The sequence below is a fragment of the Notothenia rossii genome, assembly GCF_949606895.1.
Source record: "Notothenia rossii genome assembly, chromosome: 8".
NCBI lineage: Eukaryota > Metazoa > Chordata > Actinopteri > Perciformes > Nototheniidae > Notothenia > Notothenia rossii.
The window spans coordinates 25,580,970-25,600,321 of record NC_136906.1 but is presented as its reverse complement, the minus strand read 5'-3'; positions in this window follow the sequence as shown (position 1 = coordinate 25,600,321).

Sequence of the window (19,352 nt, the reverse complement as noted above, 5' to 3'; positions counted from 1 at the left end):
TGTTTTAGGAGCTGTAGGTGTGTGTGTGTGTGTGTGTGTGTGTGTGTGTGTGTGTGTGTGTGTGTGTGTGTGTGTGTGTGTGGTACGGTGTGTGCGTAGATGCAGCGGACAGACGGGTCTCAGTTGGTTTGGTGCCTCTGCTTACTTTTAATACTTGTAAATAAAACTTTTGGCCCGTAATTTATTTCCCTCATTGTAGCGACCAGAGAGGGGGGGGGGGGGGGGGGGGGGGGATATATCCAGTCTCTGATAGTGTTACGTTATTATGAGAGTGCTCTGTTTGATTCTGAAATTGTATATATTTATATAAATATATATATGTGTGTGTGTGTGTGTGTGCGTGTGTCCGCATCTGTAGCCTGCTATTGTCGCATTATACCGCACTGTGAATGAATTAAAAGTAAATATATAAGTCATCATGACATGAACACATCTGTCCATTAGACAGAGGGCTGCTGTGCCTCCTGTCATCATTAACGGACGTCTCTTTAAAATGACCGCTCAGAGGAGAGGAGTTCTCATTTCTCTAACCGCCTGCTGCTTCCCCTCCTCTCTCCTCGGCTCCCCTCCTCGGCTCCTCCGCTCGCATCTCCTTTGGGCGGGACTAAGTCTCGAGGATAGGAGTCGAGGAGGGGAGTCGGGGAGGGGAGTTAGAAAAAATGAGAAAGGCCATGGTGTAGTCCTAAACGATAGCTGGGGATTCTGAGTAGTGTAGAAAAAATATTTGTTTCTCCGAATCGAAGGGGAAAAATACAAAAGCATTGCACACAATTTAAACCAGCGTTTCTCAGCGTTTTTTTTGAGAGCCAGCGGCCCACCAAAGGCAGCGGCCCACCGGGAAAAGTCCCGAATCTCCCGATGGCCAATCCGAGCCTGCTCAAAGACACACAACTGAAACCAAAATCATTTATAGCGTTGCAGTCGGGAAGAAAAGCAATGTGGAGCGGCACCTCACCACTTCACAAGGAGTTTAACCGTGACACTTTTCGAAATCCCGTTTGTGTCCCCCCACTTTACAAATAGGCCTATGTTTATTATAATTTTTTAACGCAAGCCGTCATCGCCACGGAGGAGCACACAGCCTCTGTGAGCGAGCGAGACAGAGAGAGAGAGCGAGAGAGCTAGAGAGAGCACACATTTATCTATTTAATATAGCCTAGGTGTAACAAATAAAGTAAGAAATCATTCCAATGTGTGCTATAGGACAGTAAAAAAAAAAAAAGTATAAAAGGAGAGTGATTAGTAAAATATGCATAAATAAAAAGAAAGAATGCTAACTAGGTAACATAAGATAACAATATACAAGTTTAAATGATTTGTTATTGGTTTTGATCATATTCTTAAGATATTTGGAAAATTGAAAAGTATACAGCTCCCTTTCAGTGTGTTGAGAGCTGTATCCATAAATTCATTTTTTGCTCAAAGTGCACCAGATTGAGGCATTTCACTTCAACATTAAAAAAAAAATCTTCCCGGAAGGGGCATGCCCCTGGACCCCCCTAGAGGAGGTGAGGTCCACCCCCAAATAAAGCAGGTTAAAATAATTAAATTGCATACATTTTCTTTTAGTAAACACTGAAAACGGATCCAACAGACCCAAACAGCACACAAATGTTAAAGGTAAGCATATAATAATGTTCAAATGTGCTAAATATATACAGTGCAAAAAAACTAAAAAAGAGGAGTAAAAGTAGCTCACGACTTGTTTTATTTTTTGAAAGTAGCTCTCATCCTAAAAAAGGTTGGAGACCCCTGTTATAGAACGATACATTTGACAATTTTAAGCTTGGCCTATACCATTTTATTGGAGCGATGAGGAATAGGTTGGGCTTGAAAAGGCCCACCTGTTCAAAGTGGGGAATGACAGAAAAAGTTTGAGAACCACTGGTATAAGTCAACCAGTGCTTAAAGCACCGCCTCTGGCGGTCAGTAGGGACGAAATAGAGCGATAGTTACAGCTGTAACTACGGTTATATGAGTCCCGGATGACCGCCAGAGTTTCCTGTAACTCAGAATTCCTGTGTGCTCGTGAGAAGATTCTGGGAACAGATCCTGACGACACCGGCTGATATAGCCGGTGTCACGTGGGTCACAGGTGACTTTGTTATTTTAGGTACTCGAGCTGCGCATGCGCGCGATGGACATATCCAGTGCTTAAAGCACCGCTGTGTGTCTCTCTCTCTCTCCCTCCCCTGCCTGCTGGTTTGCTCTACACGGCTGGGAGCAATCTACAATCAACCACACCTGCAACCTGCTCATCAGCCACACTAAGCCTGCAGCCTGCACTCATTCCCTGCTGGATTGTTGCAGTGTACGGTTTGTTGCGTGCCGCTCTAGCTTTTTGCCAGCATATTCTTTGACAACTTTGCCTGCTTTTGCCTCACACTCATTTTTATGTCTCTCCCAGGAGGAATCCAAGGCCTTCCAGACTCCCAAGACTAGCCAGGCCTCTCTACCCACCCTGGAACAACTGTTTCTCACTGCTGCCATAACCAACCTCCACTCCCAGCTCCCCTTTTCTAATAAACAAATGTTATTTTCACCAGCTGATTCCGAGTCATCCTTTTACATGTGTTAATAGTCAAATTCCAATAGTTAAGTGAACTATCAAAATCATCCTAGTGACCACAGTGGTCAGTCCACAATTTTGAGCTGAAAAATTACAGGAATATTATGTCTTTATGTTCTAATAATGTTAAAATATTTTAGTAAATTGTTACCACAGAACATTTCCATAATGTTTTAAAAGTAAAGCACATTATCCAACTCTAAAATAATAACATTCTGGCAACATAAAAAAATCTAACTTGCAGCCAAAAATGTTTTAAGAACAGTAGGGCATAATGTTATAACAATGTTATCAAAAACATTTTAAGAAGGTTATCACCGAATATTTTAAGAATGTTTTTAGAGAACGTTATCCTACCTTTCAGAAGAACATTCTGGGAACCAAAAGAAAACTTCCCGCTGAAAACATTCCTAGAACAGTGAATGGTAACATTCTCAGAATGTTTTTAGAACCAAACATTTCTAGCTGGGATGTGGGGACAGAGATAGATAATTATTTCAGGGGTAATACTACACATACAACGGCATGTATCAAGTGGGACGCCTTCAAGCCTTTTTTGAGAGGACATATCATTAGTTATACTTCATCCAAATCGAGAGAGTTATGCCAGAAAAGACAGAAGCTAGAGTCCAAAATAAAAATTCTTCAAGACCATGTATTTAGGAAAAAAAAACCTGACGTAGAAAAATAACTATTGCTTTTAAGAGCCAAATATAATAAATTGTCGACGGACAGGGAAGCATCCAGTATGCTTAGGCTCAACCAAACATTCTACGAGCAAGGGGAAAAACCTGGCAAACTTTTAGCGTGGCAGATCAAACAGCTTGAAACAAGGAAGAACATCACTTCCATTATTAACAATAACGATGACACGATAATAGACTGAAATAAACAGGGAATTTAGGAAATATTATGAAGACTTGTATCAATCCCAAGTCAAATACGACCCCCAGACCCAAAAAACCTTTCTTGACAGGGTGAATATCTATTTCTAAGGAGTTTGCAGAGATGCTAGAGGCAGATCTTAATGAGGAAGAAATTAGAATCGCTATTGACGGCATGAAAGCAGGAAAAGCAGCAGGACCAGATGGTACACCAAGACTTGTATAACAAATGTAAAACAAAATTACTTAAACCACTATTGGAAATGTTTTTGGAAGCATTCCTTAGTGGTAGCCTATCCAGTTCAATGTCAGGTGCGTTAATAACACTACTGCCAAAACCAGGAAAGCCTATATATAGCAACAGATGTGAAAATATGAGACCGATAAGTCTACTTAATTCTGACCTCAAAATTCTATGTAAAGTTTTAGCGAGAAGGCTACAAGAAACACTACCCAGTGTCATAAACAGGGATCAAAATGGGTTTATTCTGGGTCCACAATGTTAGGAGGGTCCTTAATATTATTCAAGGTTTGGAGGTTACTTCGGATAAGGCCCTCCTATCTTTTGATGCCGAAAAGGCTTTTGACAAGGTGGAATGGCCCTACTTATTTAATACTTTGGAAAGATTTGGATATGGGAATATCTATTTTTAATGGATTTGATAATTGTTTTTTAATCCTACAGCAGAAATATTAACAAACAAAAAAAGATCAGAACCGATTCTAATTAAAAGAGGATGCCATTAGGGATGTCCCCTGTCCCCACTTGTATTCACTCTAGCAATTGAACCACTTGCAATAGCTGTAAGGATGCATACAGAAATTGTGAGAATAACAATTGGGCAGACAGAACATAAGCTTTCCTTATACGCTGATGACGTCATTTTATTTATCTCACACCTGAATAGAACAATTCCTGCTGTGTTGGAATTAATAAGCTTGTTCGGCGCCATATCAGGGTATACAATCAATCACACTAAATCCTCCAAGCTTTTCCTTAATGAGACGGACACGGAAAACTCTCCGACAGAAGCTTCTAAATTTAAAGTGGTAGATCAAGTCACATATCTGGGAATACAAATTCGACCCAAACTAGATTGGATTGTTAAAATTGACTACTGTATGAACCTTTGATAGATAAAATAACAAAATCAATTGATAGATGGATTACCTTGCCTCTATCTTTGGTTTGCAGAATAAATATAATAAAAAGGAATATACTTTCTAAGATACTTGATTTATTTCAAAGATATTCCTTTACCTCCATTTAACGACTTTTTTCAGAAAGGTAGAAGATTATTTACAGAATTTATATTTATTATATAATAAACAAGCCAGAGTGCGCATGTCCATGTTATACTTGCCATATAATAAGGGGGGGTTGAACATTCCAAATATAAACTGGTATTATTGGGAAGCACAACTAAGGAGCATCAAGTTTTATTTTGCAAAGAAGGATATTCCACAATGGAAATAAATGGAATCCGAGAGCTTAAGTTTGCCTCAGATACTTTGACGAGTTTGAACATAACTAATAATCCAATAGTCAAAAATATGATCAAGGTATGGTCTGATGTGAAACAAATTCTTAAAGGAACTAATAAATTGTCTTGTACAATACGATATGGGGAAACCAACACTTTACTCCAGGGAGAGCGGATGCTTTATTTAGAACATGGAAATCTAAGGGACTAGAAAAAATTCAGGACCTGTATTTGCCCAACCCAGATAGCATGATGTCATTTGAACAAATTTAACGTAAGTATAACATAGATCAAAAATATATGTTTTAATTTCTCCAACTAAGAAGTTTAATAAGAACAAGTCAGAATGGTATTATAACCAAACCCTTAACATCTGAATTAGAGAAAATTATGGCTAAGGATAGCCTAAGCAAAGGTGCTATATCAGAGCTATACAATTTAATATTGTCCGATTCACGAGAGAACTCAGAAGATAAACGAAATGCACGGAGTAAAGATCTGGGAACAGACATCTCATCAGAGGACTGGGAATCAATATGCAAGAAGACTCAATCCCAATCAGTCAACACAAGATTAAAAATGTTACAATACAGATGGATAATGAGAACATATATCACACCAGCAAAATTACATAAATATAATAGTAATATTCCAGATCTATGTATCAAATGTATGGAGGAAAGGGGGATCCTATTTCATTGTTTGTGGCAAAGCAGTAAGGTCGAAGCTTTTTGGAAAGACATAAAAAAAACTATAAAGATTATCACAAAATAACTTTTGATGAATCCTGATTTTTTTATTTTAGGACTTTACCCAAAAGGGCGAATACCAAGGGCGAACAAATAATCATAGATATGTGTCTTTTGCACGCAAAAAAAATCTATTGCACTATTTTGGAAAAAGACCAGCTGACCACACATATGGTCAGGTTTTTCAGAGGTTTTTTCAATTGATTTACCAAGACGGAGCTGATTTGCCATTTACAGCCTTTTTTATCAATTACAAAGAGGGTAGCAGGAAGACGTGGGCTCTGTTCGTGACCTTTCTGGCTTTACTGTAGTCTGATCCCAGAGGCGCTGTACGGCTCTCACTCTAAACATGGGTTGTACATTGCATGATTAAGGGAGTGTAATACAAAGCTATAGCCATGATATCTTCTGCCCGCTCCAGATAGAATAATGAGATGGATTACCTTGATTTTACCTATTGAACGCTGAGCTCTCTTCGTGAGTTCTTTAAATGGTTTATTGTGGCTCGCTGCACCTTGAATATTCGGAAAGAAAAATAACTTTTAGGACCCACATAATACAGACTCTGCAAAGATGTGCAAACAACAGCATTCTGCTTAACAGCCTTACACGGAAATGTATCTGCATTGTAAAAGTCTTAGATGTTCTTATATGTTTTCATTATCTAAGTTGTTTGTTTCTTGAAGTTGCTAGACATAGGTGAAATATATACTTTAAATTAAAAAGTATACTAAACAACAGGGGACTCCAGTGAAGGAAAGGTAATTATCCTTATCTTCCCTACTTTTAATAGGCTTTTTAATATACTAAGAACAAGTAACTTTCACTTTCCAATATTAAGATGACACAAATTCACAAATAATGGGTTATTGCAATAAAATGTGGGTACATTTTAGTTTCTTAGCTTTGTTTGGAATCTAGATACATGAATGCAGTTTGTTCAGAAAGTTTGGTAAATGAATATAAATAAAATGAGTTTTTTCTTTATGTGTTGAGAGATGTCCACCCACCTTCTCATGCAGAACACTTATCATAACTGACTTTGCAGAGGACTCTTATATAATGTGAGTTTGTATATGAAATGTTGAATAAATCTGGCAGACCACACACATGCAGCAACAGAAGGGCTGATTCTCCTTGTTGTCATGGTCCTTTTAACAACAGCCAAGGCACCCTTTGTAGCCTTGAAGAGAGAGAGAAATCATGTATAGCTGTTTGTTCAAATGTATCAGAATCAGAATACCTTTATTAGTCCCAGGGGAAATTTACGTAGTAACGTATGTGTATGGGAGAAGCAAGTGTGTGTGAGAGGGGGCTATATCGACAAATAATGATCTATTGATCTTTTCCAGCACTCTTGCTCAATCCATACATCTAAAAAGGCAGCTGTTCATCAGCTTTACGAGACCCATGGCACCAATCACCCTGATCTGAAGCACAAAGCAGGAGCTAGAACAGTCTGTGAAATACTCTCACATCCAAAGTAATACAAAAACGTCTGCTTCTATTTATCACCAGCCTTTAAATCTATTTTAACAAGATTGTCGACAATCTGGTGAACATGTCATGATATCTTCATTGCTTATTTCTTTCGTTTTCCAAAACCTAACCTTATAAAATCATTACCAACACGAGAAAGAACAGAGAGGAAATAAAAGTCTGAAATGTGTCTTCTTTTGTCAGTTTGTAATCCCAATTTGTTGGACTACTGTATATTTAGAATATGCTGTAGGAGAAAACAAACTGACATCACTGATGAGGACATACATTAGCTGGTGTGCAAAACACATGCAGCATGAAAACAGCACTATTTAAAAATTGGTTTGTAAATGTACACATTACATAACCATGGAGTAAACTGGTGGTGTATTAGGGTGTACAAATAGATGGGAGAGGAGCAGCAGACTATCATTTCACAGACTTCCTCATAAAATCACAGAATCCTGTTTTTAGAATAAGATACATTACGGAGCCTGTTTACAACATGTATAGGCTAGCTACAACGTTATTTCACTTCACTTGTTGTGTCAAACTGAACTTAGCCATTTAGATAAAATATCACCGACTGCTGTTACCTTTAGGCTGCATGGGTATTACACACATTTAAACTAACCACAGGCACTGTCTCATTCACAGTCTGATGGCAGTGCCCTGCAGCATTTAACGGCTCCCTCCCACCGATGAATATACAGGAGAACACTGTTATTGATTTTTGGCTTTAATTTGGAATTTATAAGTTTTGTCCTGGGGATTCCTGTTGGCCTGGCAGGTGTACAGTGACAGGAGAAACATTACTTTGGTCAGTGTTGATAAGTCAAATTGGTTACAAACATGTCATCTATAGCCAACATTGTCAGAAAACAAAAAAGTCAAATTGAGGGAATCAAAACTGGCACACAGAGCTTTTGGAAAATGCTTTTAAAGCCAAAAAAACCCAAAAAGTGTGGGACACCATGAAAACTATGACAGGAATGTCATCTTCAGCTAAACCAATAGTTACGGACAATGAATTTTGTTTTGCTAATGAACTAAACACGTTCTTTACCCGTTTCGAGTCACTGGATAATCCTGCAAAGTGCACTGAAATTCTCGAAACCATAATATCTGCTTCCTCTGACAAAATTATCCTCAGTGTCTAACCCCCAGTTTCCACCGGGTCCGTCTGCGCCGCGGCGGTCGTAAGGATCGCGGCCACTCTAGTCAATGGGTGCTATTCCGGACTACAGAACTCACCCTCCCCTCAGTACCATCCTTCGAATTTCTCGCCTTCAAAACCCCTCCCTCACTGACAGTAATCCTCCTCATTTACCGCCCCCCTAAACCACACCCCTCCTTCCTCTCTGATCTCACTGAACTCCTAACCATTGCTTCATCCCTCTCCCCACGTCTGTTACTCCTCGGCGACCTTAACATCCACATGGACTCCACCACCTGCAAACACGCTTCTGAATTTTCCTCCCTTCTGGACAATTTCTCATTTACACAACATGTCACCTTTCCCACCCACGATAAAGGACACATCCTTGACCTTGTCTGCTCCACCAACCTCACAGTACTCGACCTCCACCCCTGCCCCTTTCCCCTCTCTGACCACAAACTCATACAGTTCACCACCGCCTCCCCCGTCCGCCGCCCTCCCCCATCCAGGAACATCACTTTCCGTAATTTACGCTCTGTTGATCCCCAGCACCTCTCCGACCTGCTATCCTCTACTCTCCCCCTGGACTCGAACCTCAGCTCACCCGATGATCAACTCAACCACCTTAATTCAACCCTACTCGGATCCCTCAATAGCTTGGCCCCCCTCAAAAGGAAAAATGTCACTTTTAAAACCTCCTCACCCTGGTTCACCCCTGCACTCCGTAAACTGAAGCAAACCGGCCGCCAGCTTGAACGCCTAACCATGAAATCATCCCTCACAGTTCACCATGATTCCTACAAACTCCATCTCACTACCTACAGAGACGCCCTCAATGCCGCAAAATCTGCTTACCTCTCCACCATCTTCATCGACCCCTCCCGTAACCCCAGGACCCTCTTCTCCACCGTCAACAAGCTCCTCAAACCCAGTGCTGACACCCTCTCTTCCTCCACTTCCACATGCAGTTCATTCCTCCAGTTTTTCTCTGACAAAATCACTGCCATTAATCACTCCCTATCCGCTGCATCTGACACACAAACATCTCCCCCAACATCCACCGCCACAATTCCTCCCTGCATCTCCCTTGACGTCCCAAGCCCTCCTCCCCACGGCATTCTCTCCCAGTTCACTCTGGTTACCCCCCCTGAAATACTCCAACTGATCAGCTCCTCCAAACCCACAACCTGCTCGCTTGACCCTCTACCCACCCCTCTTCGGAAGTCCTGCCTCCCCGTCCTTTGCCCCTACATTGTCAACCTTTTCAACTCCTCCCTGTCCCAAGGAACCGTTCCCTCTGCCTTCAAACTGCTGCTGTCACTCCCATCCTCAAGAAACCCGGTCTGGATCCCTCCTCCCTCAGTAATTACCGCCCCATCTCCAACCTCCCCTTTCTCTCTAAAACAATAGAATGCATCATCTCCAAACAACTCCACCGCCATCTCCAAAAAAAAGACCTTTTTGAACCCCTTCAGTCTGGTTTTCGTCCTCACCACAGCACAGAAACGGCACTCATCAAAGTCCTCAATTCCCTCCTCACCTCTGCTGACATCGGTTCCCTCAACATCCTCATCCTCCTTGACCTGAGTGCAGCCTTCGATACCGTGAGCCACACCATCCTGCTTACCCGACTCCGGGATATCGGTATCGAAGGTACTGCACTCAGGTGGCTCCAGTCCTACCTCTCCGACAGATCCCACTTCATCTCCCTCAACAATCACTCCTCTACCACAGCTTCAGTCACCCAAGGTGTTCCCCAAGGTTCAGTACTCGGCCCCCTCCTCTTCATCATCTACATCCTCCCCCTTGGTCAGATTCTCCGCCATCACAACCTGGACTTTCACTGCTATGCTGACGACACACAGATCTACCTCAGCACCAAATCCCCCCACAACCCCCCTCTCACACACATCGAATCCTGTCTGACTGCAATAAAATCCTGGATGCAACACAACTTCCTCAAACTCAACAGCAATAAAACTGAACTCCTCCTCATCGGCTCCAAATCCACCCTCAGCAAAACCCCCAACCTGACACTCACCATCGATGGCACCCCTGTTTCCCCCTCCACCCAGGCACGCAACCTTGGCGTGATATTCGACTCCACCCTCTCCCCCGACCCCCACATCCGCCAAGTTGTAAAAACCTCATTTTTCCACCTCCGCAATATCCGTCCCTCTCTCACCCGCCCCGCAGCTGAGCGACTCATTCACGCCTTCATCTCCTCCCGCCTTGACTATTGCAACTCACTCCTCTTTGGCATCAGCACAACATCCCTCAACAGACTCCAGCGTGTCCAGAACGCAGCCGCCAGACTCCTCACCCACACCAAATCATGGCATCAAATCACCCCGGTCCTCAAAGAACTCCACTGGCTTCCCGTCTCACACCGCATTCACTACAAACTCCTGGTCCTCACCTATAAAGCCCTCCACCATCTGGCCCCCCCCCCTACCTCACTGACCTCCTCATCCTCTACCAACCACCCCAGTCCCTCAGATCCACCTCAGCCGGTTCGCTCTCAATCCCCAAGGCCAAACTCCGGAGCTTCGGGGACAGAGCCTTCTCTGTGGCAGCCCCGAAGCTCTAGAACTCCCTCCCCCATGACCTCGGTGAGTCTGATTCCCTCACCCTGTTCCAGTCCCGTCTCAAAACCCACCTCTTCAACTCTGCTTATCCTTAAACCCGCCCCTCCCCCCTCTGAACCAACATCCTCCTGACTGCTTTTCTGTTTTTGTTTTGTTTTTTGTTTTTGTTTGTGTTTTTGTTCTTGTTGTGTTTGTCGACCTGACTCATAATGTCAAGCGTCTTTGGGTCTAGAAAAGCGCTATATAAATCCCATTTATTATTATTATTATTATTATTCCACCACACGCGCCGCGTTACGGCTCAGACGCGTCCGAGAAGCAGCTCGGCGCAGCGCTTCTCTAAAATTAGGATGAATCCTATTTTTGCCGCGGCACAGCCGTAACGTAAGGTCGGGCAGGCAGCCCCCACTCACAGGAAGTGGAAAGGTGAGCATCCGGGCCAGGCCCATCCCCCACATATACTAATTTAGCAGACCCCCCTCCTTCATCACAACACCTCAACTACGATACATACAATGGACGACGAGGTTTTCATCATGGAAGTGGAAAAACACACTATTTTATATGATGTAACCAATGCATTGTATTACTACAAGGACAACATCAGAAAGGACAAGGCCTGGTTTTTAGTCGCTGCAGTTTGTGGAGTGGAAGGTAACAACTACTGATGTTTTAAAGTTAATTAATACCCGAATTAAACCCGAATCAATAACAAAACTGCGAGCCTGCAAGCACGACGCTAATCTTCTGGGACGCGTCCGGTGGGTTATGGCGCTAGAAGACCAAACCGCGGCGCAGCCGTGACGCGGCGCAGACGGACCCAAACTGGGGGTAAGAGGTCAGAAAAACATTTCAGTACACCAACACCAAGAAAGCGGCTGGGCCAGATGGGTGCAGCGTTCTTTTGCTGAAAAACGTTGCTACTGAGCTGGCTCCAGTTTGGCAACCCATCTTTCAGGCTTCCATTGACACGCACACCATCCCTCTGTCATGGAGAACTTCACACATAAAACCACTGCGCAAAATTCCATGCCCAAAAGAACATAAGGACTACAGACCAATAGACCTCACCTCAGTGATTATGAAATCACTAGAAATAATTCTGCTCCGATTTCTTATCAGTACAACACATGGAAGTAAATCCATACCTGATTTACTGGTATGCCGCTTTCCTCACCAGTAGAGAGCAACTTGTGAAGGGGAACAAAACCCTGTCATCTGCCATCACAACCAATGTAGGGGCCCCCCAGGACTGTGTGAGTTCAGCTGTGCTCTTTACTCTCTACACTGATGATTGTCGTACCAACACACCAAATCAATTCATCGTTAAGTACTCTGATGATACTGCAATAATATCTCTGCTCAGTAACACAGACGACCCTGAGCTACACCTACTAAAATAAATCAGGTGGTCGAGTGGACTGATAACAACCCAGTTAGCAGGGAACATTCTCACAACTTGGCTAACGTTACTTACAGGTTCTAATAATGTTTTAAATAAATGTTTTAATCTGATGTTCAAAGAACCTTTTTAGGATGTTTATTATTTCAAATAATGTTCCTATAAGGTTTAAGGTTAACTAAGAGATAACGTTTTAAGTGCAACATTTAGAGGATGTTTTGAGGACGTTATTGATGTAACATATTATAGATATTCTTTTATAAAACATTCTCTCAATGTTACATTATAACAAAAGAAGAACATTTTCAAAGCAACATTCGGATAACGTTTTCAGGAGGTTATTCTTTTTTTATAAAACATTCCTGTGATGCAAAATATGAACAAGGTCATAGTCAACGTCAGATTACTTCTAGAGCGCTTTAACACTAGAACCGCCAGAGGTCGCTGTATACCTAAAACCGCCAACAGGTCAAATGTACCCGCTATTGATTTTCAAGGTACAATGTTCTTTTATTTATCATACAAGAACAGTGAGTTTTGATCGCACAGGGATGAAACTTATACCAATAGAATCTGTGGACTCTCAGCTTCAGTGGCGAGCCGTGACTTTTATACCTAGGCCCTCTGACCCCTTCCCTCGAGTTATTACGTCACAGCGTATACTTCAGCGGAATATCAAAACAACGGCCCGGGGTGCAAAACGCATCAATGAAAGCGACCCTCTACCACACAAAACAACACCTGTAAATAACCCTATTTGTTTTCTTTGAAATTGAAAAGGATATTGCATTGTGTTTGTTACTTTCGTTGCAGTTGTATGTCTTAAGTGTAATTTGGCATGCTTTTATTTTGAAGGCGAGCTAACGCTGTTGACAGGAAGTTGTTGTTGCTATGGAAACAAGAAAAGTTTCACAGCGGGCGGAACTTGTCATAAAGTCCGCGATAATAACACCCACCCATTTAGAGGGAAGATATGATTGGTCAATTGTACTGTCATTTGACATTACTCTCTCATTCAGTTACTATAGCTGGGCCCTCTGTGAATTCATAGCTGGACCGCCTGGACGTCCAACAGCTCCTCTCTTCACAGTAACGGCCCGTCCACACATAGGCATGAAAAAAATCTTGAAAAATCTTGATGCTGGGCGTGTCTGAAGCTTGACGATTTCATGCGCCCAAGGCGACCAACAACCAATCAGGAATCTCCCAGGAATCTCCCGCACGCCCCCGGCATACAAAGCCTGTCCATTCAATGTTAAAACGAAGTAAACTGGATATAAACTCCCCAAACAGGTGAAAACCTACCAGTTTCACCAACTGTCTCTGCCACCCCCCTCCATGCCTGGTTCCTCCGGTTTAGGTCCCGGTAGGTGAACAGAGAGCAGTCGTAAAGGACCGGGACATTTCCTACAGCGATGATTAATTTATCCTCCATTTTATGACATATGGAAAAGACCGCAGCAGTATCTGCATACAGTACACGCGGTTTGATTGGCTAGCGCTTGCACTGGCGGGATTTGCATAAACGGGATTTGATTCGCTGATGCCAGCTTCGCAAGCATTGGGAGCATCAAAAGTTGAACATTGCTCAACTTTTGATGCTCACGATGCTTGCAAAGCCATGCTCCGCTCCCCACAATGCAGTTCGGCGAAGATTAAAAATCTTCTACGTCACCCCATTCAAGTGAATGGGCGAAGCTTTGAAAGATTATTTTCATGCCTGTGTGTGGACGGGCCGTAACCGTAACGGCCCGTCCACACTACAGCTTCGACAGCTTCAAAAACGGTTTCCAACGCGTCTGCCCATTTACTTTGAATGGGGTGACGTCACGTTGCCTCGCTTTTCGCCGAACTGAATTGTGGGTAGCATAGCGGTCCGTCTCCGCCGTCTCCGGCTGCAGAAGTTGAACAATTTTCAACTTCTGCAGCCGGAGACGCCGGAGTAGCCAGCGTCAGCCAATCAAATCCTGTTTATGCAAATCTGACAGTTCAAGCGCTAGCCAATCAAACCACGTGCAAGCTGGGAGAGCCAGACCGCAGTTCATTTCCTCATATTCCAAACGAGAAATTACGGTAGCAAATCACCCGGTTCTTTACGACCAGAACTATTTACCGGGATACAAACCGGAGGAACCAGGCATGGAGGGAGGTGGCAGAGACAGTGGGTGAAACTGGTAGGTTTTCGCCTGTTTGGGGAGTTTATATATATATATATATTGCTCGCATAAAATCCCGGGTTTTTTTGCTTTGTATGCCGGGGGCGGGACATTCATGTGATTGGTTGTTGGTCGCGGTGCTCGAATAAAATCCCCAAGCTTCAGACACGCCCAGCTCCAAGCTTTTTTTGAAGCTGTAGTGTGGACGGGCCGTAACTCGCAGAGACGAGCTTCTTTCATTTAACCCTTCACATTCCAACAGAAACTGAATAGGCAGATTAGAAGGATTTATTTCTTTGGAAATGTTATTTGAAATACAATTAAATCAAGTTATTTTGGTAAAACTAATGAAAAATATAACTAAAAAATATATTAAAAAAAATATTTAAAAAAAAATATTATTCTTTTTAATGTTTTTTAATATTATTTTGTAGAATATCTTAGGCCCTCACAGAGGGCCTAGAGGGCCCTGACGGCTCACCACTGCTCAGCTTTTCATATGATATAGTTTGTGCAGATAGCATGAAGTATAAAATATCGCTACCAGTGCTGATCTAAACGCTTGGTGTTAGACTTGTGTTTTGTTTAGGTACAAATCTCTCTATCTCTCTCTCTCTATCTATCTATAACTATCTATCGATCTATCTATAACTATCTATCTGTCTATCTCTCTCGCTATCTATCTATCTATCTATCTCTCAATCTATCTCTCTATCTATAAGGAACCGCAGTAGACAAAAGGCGTTGCTATAGCAACACGTAATGTTTACGCTGCATTTTCTATGAAGTAAATATTACCCGCTGGCGGATATACTGTAAGTATAAATGGAATTTTTTTTGGACGATTTTTTCAATCTGACTTCCTATTGACAATATTTAACAACAGAGGGTGCTGCATAACACACTTTCAGAAAAAGTCACGGACTGGTAGACTTAAGATGTTTTTGATAACATTGTTAGAACGTTATGCCCTACTGTTCTTAAAACGTTTTCAGCGGGATGTTTTATTTTGGTTCCCAGAATGTTCTTCTGAAAGGCAGGGTAACGTTCTCTAAAAACATTCTTACATTTTTTGGTGATAACCTTCTTAACCCTTGTGCCATCCTCAAATTTTCAACCTCTCGCCACCTTCGCAGTGAAGTAGGCGTTAATCTCCTGTGCAACGTCTCCACAGGCCTGCCGCGGCTGGTCGTTCCCGCCAGTTGGAGGCGCTCCGTTTTCGAGGCGGTGCACGACCTGTCTCACCCCGGCGGTAAACCTTCGGTGCGCTTGGTGGCCGCGAAGTTTGTCTGGCGGGGTCTAAAAAAGGACGTGAGGACTTGGGCTGGTGAGTGTATGGCTTGTCAACGCGCTAAGGTGCATCGCCACACGAAAGCCGCTTTGGAACGTTTCATGGTGCCGGAGAGGAGGTTTGACCACGTCAACATCGACCTAGTGGGCCGATTGCCCTCCTCTCAGGGTTTTTCCTACCTCCTCACCAGGACGACCCGTTGGCCGGAGGCGGTTCCTCTCATGTCGACGGCGGCGGCTGACATAGCCCGGGCTTTCATTGCAACGTGGGTGTGTCGGTTTGGCACCCCGTCGGACATTTCCTCTGACCGGGGTTCGCAGTTCACGTCTGAGCTCTGGAACGCCATGGCGTGTGGTCTGGGGGTTAAGCTTCACAGGACAACCACTTTTCACCCTCAGGCTAACGGCCTCTGTGAACGTTTCCATTGCTCTATGAAGGCAGCACTCAGAGCCGGCCTGAATTACGGAAATTGGGTCGACAAGTTGCCTTGGGTAATGCTGGGCCTGCGGACCGCGCCCAAGGAAGATCTGCAGTGTTCCACAGCTGAGATGGTCTACGGTCGGCCGCTGAGAGTTCCAGGAGATTTCCTCCCTAACACATCGGTTCCCTGGTTGGCGTCTGCGCAGCGGGTTTGCCTGCAGGATGCCGCCGAGGCTTTTGCTCTGGTTCCCACCCTACGCAGGTGTCCCGGGTTCCCGCGGATCTCCGCTCGGCAGAGCACGTCTTCATATGGCACGATGCGCAGAGGGGTCCTCTACGGCCTCCTTATGATGGACCTTTCCGAGTTTTGTAGCACTGGGATGAACACCTTGTGGTCGACCTGGGTGGTAAGGCCGAGCACGTCTCTTTGGACCGGGTGAAGGCGGCCTATTTGGATTTGGGCCAGCCGGTGGTGCTGGCACGACCTCCGCGACGAGGGCGCCCCCCGGCCTTGTTCAGGGTATATGCAGGAATCCTGAAGTCAAATTTAATACCTTTTAAGACCTTTTTTAAGACCCTTTCCATACATTTTAAGACCTCATCGCAACTTTGAGTTCTAACCGGTTACATTGGCAACACACTTTACCTCACATTTACTATATTGATTGTAAGATAGCAAAACTAAACAGAGTGCAGACAGACTACTGAAGCCTTCTCTCCACATGAACTTCAACCTCTCTGTGAAGGTCAGGTTTAATGCAGTATGCTGCTTTGTTGCTTCTGTACTCTGTGCTCTTTCATTCCAGTAAAACTCCTCAGAAAACATTAGAAACCAGTATTTGACCAATAAACAAAACAATTGACAAAACTTTGAACTATGAAATATGTTAAACTTTGGTGAGCTTCAGCGGGGTAATGCCATATAGGAGCTCCCTCACAAATACCCAGGGGTTAAATTGGGCTGGGGCTGTCCGGGGCTAAGCTCTGGCACATAAGACGATGCTCTGACTTCATCACCCTCACACATTTGTCATATGTTTACAAAAAAGGATATATATGTTAAGACTTTTCTCGTTCTTAATATAGACTATATTTAGGGTCTATATGTGTTGACTTTACTTTAAAATAGCAGATCTCTGTGACCGTATATAGTTTGGCTTAGACCCCGGCCCCACACGGTAAAACGCATACGCAAGCGCAAAAAAGGCTTCCTTTCACACGCATTCGATTCATTAACGTGTCCGTTCACACTAGACCGCTGCAAATGCTGGAAACGATGTAGTACATATGTCATGCCTGTAAGTGGCGCTGCTGCCGCCCGAAATACACCAAAAGCAGCGAAGAAGAACCCGGAGCATGGTTGCCATGGTTGCCCTTCTGTTTATTCTCCTCGGTGGACGGCGTGTTCTCCTGCTGTATCTCTCAGGTAGTCCACCAGCAGATGAAAAACACCCACCTCTCCGCCTTTTCCAAGGAACGAGGGGACCGTGCGGCAGTTTCCGTAAAAAAAATGTTCCGCCGGTCAACATGTCCGTTAAAGTTGAAATCTTCCGTACAAAATTAGGAAAGTGCCGGTCAGAGGTCTTCTTTGTTATTTATTGAGCTTTAAAACAAATTGATAACGACTCTGTTCTCTGTATAATAATATAAGAATATTTAATAAACGGTGACTGCCTCTCTTTTCCTCCCCCTCTTCTGACAGCCCAGCAGCAGCAGGAGACGTGGGGAGAGGGAGGCGGGCTCTTTCATCGTTATCAGAAAATGATCATATAGGGCACACACGGAGCCGTTGGACCCCCAGAACGTTGCGTATGCCGGTCTTCCCACCTTGGGACCCGTTACCGTAGTCGTTTATTCGCACCCCCCCCCCCCCCCCCACACACACACACAGAGCGGAGCAAGGCAACGAAACGGCGCGCTATGCATGGGGCCGCCTTTTGGGGTTTCCCGACATGTCGTTTCAGTAAATTAAAGGGTGTTTCATGTTGTCGTTGCTGTGGTACTTCTTAATACCTTGGAAAATGCCATTTAATACTTTTTAATACTTTTTAAAAGCCTTAATTTTTGCTAAATTGATTTATCAACTTTTAATACTTTTTAAGACCCCGCGGACACCCTGTTGTTCCTCCCTGCCACGCTGACTTTGTTTACAGGTGAATTCTGGGGGGGCTTGTGTGGTGACACATTATTAGTACATAATTCACCGTGTGATTAGTGTGTGTTACAAATCTTGTAGCCTTAAATAAAGGTATTTTTTCCTGTAAAACCTGCATTTGGGTCCTGCCTGCGTCGCTCAACCCTGACAGAAGGATCTCAACCTGTTCGGTCAGAGGCGTCTTCAGCGCCGGCTTAGAGATGATCACGGTCTGGCGCCTGGTTTTGGCAGGTGGCTGGTCCCCCCCTCCTCTGTGCTCACCATCATCTCCACTTCATTGAGCCAATTCTGAGAGTCCGAGGCTGCTCCTGGTTCTGGGGACTTGCTGTGCTACTCCATGTCGCGTTCAGTGCTCATGCTGTGTGTGTCTGTCTTCCTGGCTGGGCGTGGCTGACCCACTTCTGTATCCCGCCAACTCCCCTCCTCAGCTGCTGCTTGTCACTCTGATTAAAACTACTCACCTACACCTGCATATATACCCGGTTCCTTCATCCAGTATTCACCAGTTCATCGTCTAACCACATTGTATCATCTACCTGCTCCTCTGACTGCCACGTCCAGCCACCTTCCCCTCAGCTGTGTTCCTCCGTGCTTCCCCTTTCTCCAGTTCCAGTCAGCTCACTCTCGCGGAACACAGATCCCTGGCTTCAGACCTCCGCTCCAGCTCTGGAGACAATCCCCGGTCCTGGACTTGTTGGATTATCAATCCCCTCTTCAGTTCTGTCTCAAGTCCCCTCTCTAGTCCCAACTCAAGTCCCTTCTCAATTCCCTTCTCAAGTCCCTTCTCAAGTCCCTCCTCTAGTCCCTTCCCAAGTCCCTTCTTTAGTCCCTTCTCTAGTCCCAATTCAAGTCCCTACTCAAGTCCCTACTCTAGTCCCTTCCCAAGTCCCCTCTCATTTCCCTTCTCTAGTCCCTTCTCAAGTCCCAACTCATGTCCCAACTCCATGCTTTGTTCAGTTGGGGGTTCTGCTGGGGGTCCTGCCAGCCCCATGTCCTGTTCCGTTGGGGGTCCAGCC